The 8,591-nt window shown below is 44.2% G+C and overlaps 1 long non-coding RNA gene across 1 annotated transcript in view; it reads right to left on the bottom strand.

The window, feature by feature from the left end:
* Positions 1–6: 6 nt before the first annotated feature.
* The window catches only part of LOC109295477, a 22,870-nt gene continuing 14,285 nt past the window's right edge, over positions 7–8,591 (bottom strand). The window contains exon 3 of the long non-coding RNA XR_002096753.1: positions 7–1,840. This is a non-coding gene — a long non-coding RNA (uncharacterized LOC109295477). The remainder of the gene's footprint in view (positions 1,841–8,591) is intronic.

Here is an 8,591-nt window from a genome sequence, read left to right as displayed (position 1 = left end):
CACCTAACCGAGCCCCTCCCCCTTCTAGGCCTCCCCCTCGCCCTTCCATCTAGGGGGTCCACTTTGCCCCCATCTCTTGCAGAAGCATCCGGGAGGCCCTTTCAGCTGTACTGTAACCAACCTGTCTTTGGGGAAGAGGGGTTCAGGAGGCCTTAATATTCTGAAATGGGTGACCACAAAACACAATACTTCTTAGCCATTTAAAAAAAACACACCAAAAGAAATCCCTGAGGTATCAGTGACACCAAACCATCCCACAGAGGAAGCTGAGGGGCTGCCAAAATGGAAGCCACTGCAGGAACCTAGATCACTAGCATTCACTTCAGCAGGAACCTTTCCCTCCCCCTGACCCTCGCTGGCTTCTCAGAGCAACTTCAGAAGTAAGAGTAAGCTCTCAGAAAACACGTGGACCACTCAGCCATCCTCCACAGGTGTCACCAAAAGGCTCCCACATGTATGGACATCTCAACTGGCTACTTTGCAAACATGGCATGAACTGCTTTGCGTTCCCATGGAAAGCTGATCCTTTCTCACCCACACCCAGCAGCATGCAGACAACAGTGATGACCTACCTATGAGCCCATGAACTGTTTTTTTGAACGTGAAGAACAAGCAGCCATCCCAATGGACCGTGTATTAGAGAAGGAAGGAAGTTATCCTCCTTCAGTGTCTGGGAGGGCATTGGACTAGGTGTATGGGATTTGGGTACGTGGTTATGAGGCAGTGCAAGTGAAGACACCTGAAACATTGCTAAAGAAATGAATTCTGTGTAATCTTTTTTTTTAAATCAAGAAATCTAGAGGTTTCAGCCTTCTGAAGATGATGAGTTGATGAAGGACCAGCCTTCAGAGAGCTCAGCAGGCAGGAGGAGACTCTAGGAATCAGGAGATTGTAGAGCTGAGGAACCTGTGGAAGATAAATTAGTAAGAAATGCTTGCATTATGTGGAGGATCACTGTGCCCATCCAGCTAGCTGCACAGATCAGTACTGTAATGCATTTCAGTGATATCTTTCATTTTAAGAGGAAGGTTTTCAAAATTTCTGAAGGTGTAACAAGTGGTTGGTTATAATGGTTAAAAAAACCCCTACAGTTCCCTGAGGCTTCTTAAATGGTGGTGTTATTCTCAGTGTCACTTCATCTCACTGATGCTTTTTTCCCCTTGTAAATTTGCATTCCTCTGCACTCCCCATTTTTTTGCATCAGTTTTCATTTTCCTGTCCTTTCCTAAGTTGTGGATCCCTTCCAAACTCTTCGTATGAGGGAACAGGTGTTGTTCTGCACCCTATTCATTACCTCCCAATGGTATCACTTCCATTATCAGTCTTGACTGAGGCCAGATCATGCACAAGATGTTTGAGACAGGAATTGGTTTTCCCAGAAATGCACTGGCTGCATTTCTTTATGCTTTCTCCCTTTCTTAATGGGACCTAAACATGGTCTCTGATACTGCATATGCACCTGTTTTAACCAATAGCAAACCTTCTGAGTAAGTGCCTTTGTAACACAGTACTAGGAAAAGAAGAGGTCATTCAGCATCGAAGTCAAACCTCCACCTCCCCAGTTTACTTTTATCATCAGTTCTCATTAAACAACTTTTGCCATGGAAACAGTGAAGTCTTAAGAAATAAATCAACTTTGTACGTACAGTTCTATGAATATCTAAGGGTTTTCATACTCGTATAAAATACTTTTTTTTTTACCAGATAAAGATATGCTTTGCCAAGTCATTACTCCAGTGCTGTTCAAAATATTAATTCTAGCTTTTCCTTGCAAACAATAAAATAAAGAGGAACAGACCTGTTTTCAAGGTAAAGACCCAGCTGGGAAATTAACTGGGGTCTTTTTACTTAATAGCCTCAAATACCAGTCAGTATTTACCAACCTTACCTACCCGTAGGTCAGCATATCTCCTGCCATCTGAAACCAATAACTTCATACAGCAGGAACAAACAGTACTGAAGTCTCCGGCTGCCTATTTTGAAAAGGGGTTGATTTCCCCATCAGCATAGTTGTTCTGTCTGCAGGCAGCACAGAGCAGTACCACTTCAGAGCAAAAGCATCAGCTTCAATACTTATTAGGCCATAATGTGTCTGATACAGGCTGTGATCAGTTCAGGCGGATGGCTTTTGGGACCATAAAACTTTTACAGTTCTGAGAAAGGTTTGGTTGGACTCCTGCTTATGATGGACAGGATCTGGTTAAATAGCTGTTTGGCTTGGTGTGGAGATAGCGCAATACCTGGGAAGTATGTAATACAGGATTGCTCGATGGTTCTCTTAAGAGAGCTTCAAAAGTTAGAAAAGAAAATTGTTTTGTTTCTGGGGGGGTTTCCACGACACCGAAGCAAGAACATTTTTCAGGATCAGTTACCCTGTGAATCTGAACAACTGCTTGGGGTAAAAATGGAAGTGTTTATATTCTATGACTAGGGATAGGTTGCTTGCAAATTCCTGCACAAATGAAATGTTTTACACTAACTTAAGAGAGGAGACAAAAAAAAAAGAGCAACAGAACACTTAGATCAGGCCAGAAAAGTCAATAATTTTAAGTGCCCCTATTCTACAATCCTTGTCATGAGCAAAAGAAAGCAAACTCCAAATTTGTGTTGTATATATTGTTATTGCATGCTTACCATACATTAGATGGAAGCATTTCCGATCCAGTGTGGATAAAAGAACATTTTTCAAGTTGTAGTAAATTATTATAAAGCCAATGATATTTCATGGCATGTATTTGTATCAAGCTGTGCTTGTCGTATTTTTGTCTTTATGGTTGTATTGCTTTTATAACTGTACAAATATTTCCTGTAGCGACGAGTGCCTCTTACATAGCATTAATTGAATCACAAGGACCAAAGGCTTTATACTCCCCTCGATCCATCATATAGATACTATATGGACAGATCCAGAGTGGTATATCGCCACAGGGCAATGGGCATGTGTAGGCAGCACACGATAACCAGATGCCTGTGTTCCTATGTACAGGTTAGTAACTAGGCACAGAATCAGGGAACCCATTGGTAATTTTAGTTACTTGTTTTCAGTGGACTCTGATTGACTTTCTCAGCAAAACCAGAGCAGATATTTGCAGATAGAGACTGCCTTCCTCACTGTAGTGAGAATCAGACCGTGTGTCTCATGATAGGCAAGGGCAAAACTGAAATCCATGAGACACACGTGGTCTGATTCTCACTACAGATTTACATCCATAGATGAGTCAGGCCCACGGGTACAGGAGTTGCAGCAGGTGTATATAATAAAGGGTCTGTGGCACAAACCAAATACAAGCGTGCACTCATAGCACGGCTTTCAGCTGGTGCAGAATAGATGGTCCTTTGCAGGTGCACACTCCAGCCAGTATGTGGCCTTACCTTTCATAGAAGCATAAAAAATTAGGGTTGGAAGGGACTTCAGGAGGTCATCTAGTCCAACCCCCTGCTCAAAGCAGGACCATCCCTATTTATATCATACCAGCCAAGAGAGACCATCTTAAAGCACAGTGTGCTGAACAGAAATTATTGAAAGGGGAAATGATTTTTGGCCAAGGCAGCTCTTTAGAATGGAGACAGAGCACAAAGCAGTGGTGGGAAACCGAAGTGAGACAAATTCAGCCTAAAAGTAATACCCAAACTGAAGCAAAGAGGGCAATCAGCAGCTTACTCAGAGCTGGAGTAGATGTATATATCTCTGGGAGTGCTTAAAGCAAGACTGCTCACCTTCCCGAAGGTTGTGCTCTAGCTCAGTTAGAAATAATGGGCTTGCTGCAGAAGTGACTGAGTGCCATGCAGTAGTCAGACTGCGAAGTCCTTGCAAACATACAAATGCGTGAAAGTTCTGGGCATGTAGATGCAAGCTTTTAGTTGCACTTGTTTATAATTTTTTTGCACTAGTAGGGAGAGGGAGAGAAATAAATATCTGGGGGAGCAGCAATATGTAGGACCCTGTGCCAAAGCTAGAATCTGAACAGAAATGAAGGGCAATGCCTCAACTCCTTAGCTGACGTCAAGTGGCATATCTCCTGTGCCTTCAGCCAAGTTATGGCAGTTTTCATCAGCTGAAGGTCAGCCCCACTACATTCAAGACTTTGTCTACCCGGAGTTAGGCTCCTAGTTCTGCATTTAAGACCTTCAGTAAAAGTGGCCTGAGCACCCGCAAACTTCATTGAAACCAGGGGAAGTGGCAAGTGCTGAGCTCTTTTGAAAACTCAGATGTCTTTTGCATGCTTAGGTGTTTAAATGCCCATTTAGCAATAGCATTTTGGCCTAAATTTTAAACCAACTTCCACTAACAATTAATGCTATGTAAACCAGGTTGAATTAGCTGGTGTACTGAATACAGAGGTATGGTACCCTATGTATTTTATCCCTATAAAACTTTCCTGTGAACACATTGCATGGACTACTGTTCGCAAATGTTCGCTGCAAAAAACAAACAGGAAGGAGTTCTGCTCTGCCTTTTCAGCAAGGAAGTAGGGTCTTGTTTATATATAGTTTTTACAACCTGCACATGCACAAATGTAGAAGTGGCGGAATAGGTCTTGATAGGAATAATGGTTACAGCTACAGAAGGTCACTCTGATCATGGACTCACATTGTTTTTACTTCATGGAATATATTTTTATACGCACAGCTCTCTATTCACCCGCATCATGGAGCCTTGAATGAATAAGCAGCAGAATATGGCAAGGATCAAGACAATTAAGGAACTGCTTCAAGTTCCAAGTTGCTGCTGGCTTTAATTTGAAGCTGTTGTTAAAATTAGCCATGGTGGTCTTCAGCATACTCTCTCCGCTCTGCTCGTGCGCCTGAGCACCATCTGTCATTGCTTTGATTGCAGGGAGGGGGGAAGAAAGGTCTGAATTCTTGGAGAATGCTGGCAGGGTCTGAGGGCCTAACATCAAGAACCTTGTATTTACTTGTGCCGATGCTACAGCAGAAAGCAAAGGCTCCTTGTGTTTTAATCTGGACTTTGGTTTTGCTAGTTCAACCTATGCTATGTAATGATGTTCCACTTTGTTTGTTGCATGTGTCATTTGTTACATTCAATCATTACTCTTGCTGATCTTGATGTTATTATTAAAGAACTACACCAAGTCATGTCTGTTCCCACACATTTTATTGGGTACACAAGGGAAACAGAGCCCAAGACAAGGGGGAGGAAATCTCTGGCATACTGCCCTCAATCAGTTTGGAAAGACAGGTGGTTCTGGTTTCAAACCTAGAATATTAATTAAATGACATGATTTTTATTTAAATGGTATGCAAGCCAGCAACAGTTTGCTCTACCTCTCCTACTGCCCCGAACTTTGCCAAGGAAGGATGGCTTCAGGTCACTGCGACAAAACCCTGATCTCCCAGTCATCCAACACAGCTGTTGCACACAAGGACAACAACTGCCAACACTTAACGTTGGACTGCATTTGTTAGAAGCTGTTTTTACTTCACACTCCAAATAAGACCATTTGATTTAAACTCTGTTTGCTTTGTTTCATCACAGCACCCAGACCAAGTGACACACTAGTGGAGAGTGAGAAAATATGCACATCTAGCTAGAGCTCCAGAGAAGCTAGCAGGAAAGGTGCAACAAAGGGAGAAAGACCTGCACTGTCTCAGTACATCCTCCAATCCTTGTCTCTAGACCATAGCTTGTGTCCTCCGAAGCTCTAGCTTTGAAGCCAAGCATAATGTTACACCAGCTTAGAAACAGGCAGCATTTCCAAATGAACTCAGAGTAACGCTAGCCCCTTTAGGAATCAGCTTTGCTCTAACCAGCTTCTTTATAGCTGCTCATCGCTCACCTGTGTCCTAATTAGCTGCAGCTGTAGTTAGCTTCTGCCTGCAGCTAGGGAGAAGTGATTACATTTCTTATAGGGAGGGAAGTAACTATTTTTTCTGTGGCTACAACAGTGCTGGGCAGTGTGAGGAAATTCCTAACTTACTTCTGGAAAAGCTTTACATTTTGGCTAGGTGCTAGCAAAGCAGTAGGCCTCAGGTGCTGGAAAGCAAGTGAATGAGGTCACAAATGCTCTCCTGGAGAGAAAAGGTTTTGCTAAGCTGTGCCTGGGGATGAAATGGAGAGGCTGGCAAACCACAGCAATCAGAAGAAAAGTTGAACTGTAAGTCCCATTCAGGTTTTCTCTAAATATGATTTATAGGTAGCAGGAAAAGGAGGCTGGTTCATCAAGGCTTAAAGGGTCCTGAGAGCTTTGTGTCTCATAGTAGATTTAATAGATTTTAGGATCAGAAGGGACCTATTAGACAACTGAGTCTGACCCCCTGTCCTGAACAAATTGGGTAGTCTGAAGCTTTATGGTATTTGATGTAGCCATTATGTATTCCTGTTAGCAGCTACTTTGGAAGTTATAGTGTATATAAACCAATTAAAATCCCATAAATCTTGAGCTGCAGCTCACTGAACATAGTGCAAAGAAATCAGTGAAAAGCATGTTTTAGAGTAGACTTGGGGGCTGGTGTCCTGATTGTAATATCCTAGGACTGCTTTATAGGGAAGCATGAGAAGAAGTCACTCTTAATCCTGTACCAGCCTCCTTTTCTGGAGAATAAGACCTGTTTATGCTTTTCTTAGCATGCAGATTGCTTACAGAGCTGCTTGATTTAAGTCCTCTGTCTAAATGCCAGAAGGGATTTGTGCTTTGGGGCATAACTGCAAGGGTTGCCTTTGTTTATCAGTGTCATTTGCTCCTTCAAAACCTTTTGAGGGTCTCTCTGATCTTTTGGAGATGGTGAATTGTACACTGGGCAGTAAAAAACCCCAAACAAACTTGGATTAATTTCCAGAATTGTAACACAGCCCAAGCCAAGACAGATGTCGAAATCATACACTGTTTTTCAGTAAGAATATCTCGAGAAAGTCAAAATGGATTTAAAGGCTGTGGTGTGTCTTGTCTTCTAACCTCCATGGAGACGCTTGAACTTGTACGAAGTCTAAATCATAAGAATAATATGCTTTTGAAAGAAACACATCTGCAAAACGTGTGAGAAAGTAGTAAGTTGGACATGGAGTGGCAACAAATGTCAAAGAAAGTCCATTGGATAAATGAATGGCTTTGAAAATGTGGGGCCACCCCTTCCTGTGGAGGGTAATCATTTTTTTTTTTGCATTGTTTTAAAGAGCGCAGTTAGACATAACTGAAAGCCCGTGTTGTCAGCCTGTAAAGGTTACAGTTGTTAAGTCTGGATCTTGCCCAAAAGATCTGTGTCTGAGAAACATCTCGGTTCGAGGATCTGTTGTAAGACTGACTTTTTTCCAGTAATGTTAAAAAAAAAAAAAGTGGTGTGTGGGGTATGAAGCTGCAGTACAAATATTACTGCCCTAGACTGATGTGGGTAAGGTCTGGTGAGCTAAGCAAGAATTAATCCCCAGTGCATCTCTGGGAACTAATTTATCATTCCCATCTTATGGATGCAGAAAGTGAGGCATACAGGAGTTAAGGGGAGTGTGGGGAAGTGAACCTAGCAAGTGGTATAATTTCAAGTCGTAACAGGGCAAGAGGTTTCTGTATTATACTATATCTGCATTTAAAACTTCTGTGCTACTTGTGACCTGGACCATCCCCCTGCTTTATCTGTTGCAAGTTAAAGGTGTATCTGATGTTTTGTGTGTTATGTTTGTGGAGTTTTGTTCCTGAAGTTCTTAAGATTAAATTAGACCGGGGGGGTTAGGAACCCCGGCACACGTGCCAGAGGATGGCATGTGAGGCTATTTTGCTCAGCATGCCACAGCCAGCAAAGGCTGTGGGCAGCTGCTGCCAGCCGCAGAGCCTGGGCTGTTCACAGTAGGCAGCGGGGCTGCAAGCCCTGCTGTGAGCTGCACCAGGCTCCGTGGCCGGCAGCAGGGGCCTGCCCAGAGCTTGGGCTGGCTGTGGCTAGTGGCCAGAAAGCTGCAAACTGCTGCACTGGCCCAGCTCATTGCTGGTGGCAGGTGGACACATGTCTTTGGGTGGACGGTGGTGGAGGAGCCAGGGTTTTGCTGCCCTGGCCCCTTCGCTGCTGTGTGCCCTGAGGTCCACATGTAGCCATCACTGGCCACGGAGCCGGGCTGGGGCTCCAGATCCTGGTGCAGCTTGTCCGCTGACGGCTGCAAGCAGCCCAGGTTTCATGCTGCACACATGCCTCGGGGCATGTGGCAAGGAAGGGCCTGAGGCGGTGCAACCCTGGTCCCTCCCGTGCTGTCCACTCAGAGGTGCACATACACTTGCCACCAGCAACAAGGATCAGACCCCTCGTGGCTCCCCCACCATCTACCCCTAGCAAACCAAGCTGAGGTGTATGTTGAGGCTGGGGTGTTTTAAGCACTCCAGCCAAAACATTGCCAACCCCTGGATTAGACAAAGTGCTCAAGTCTAGGATGGCTTGGATGGGGATTGTGGCAGAAAGCCACCTTGGTTTCTCCCCAAAAATCTCTGCCCTGTGACACTGTGATTTAAATCTCTGTGCTGTGACCATTCAATTAGGATGGGCCCAGCACACAGGGGACCACACCCTCAGCCTGTCTCCTTAGGGAACTGGAGCTGGCTGCATTCCTGAGGGAGGGGGAAACCTGCTCCCTCTGCCTACGTGACTGGTACCTG

Source organism: Gavialis gangeticus, unplaced genomic scaffold (assembly GCF_001723915.1).
Source record: "Gavialis gangeticus isolate Ggan-Ray unplaced genomic scaffold, GavGan_comp1, whole genome shotgun sequence".
NCBI lineage: Eukaryota > Metazoa > Chordata > Crocodylia > Gavialidae > Gavialis > Gavialis gangeticus.
Note: the sequence above shows the minus strand (reverse complement) of the source record. Positions and strands in the feature narration are given on the sequence as shown.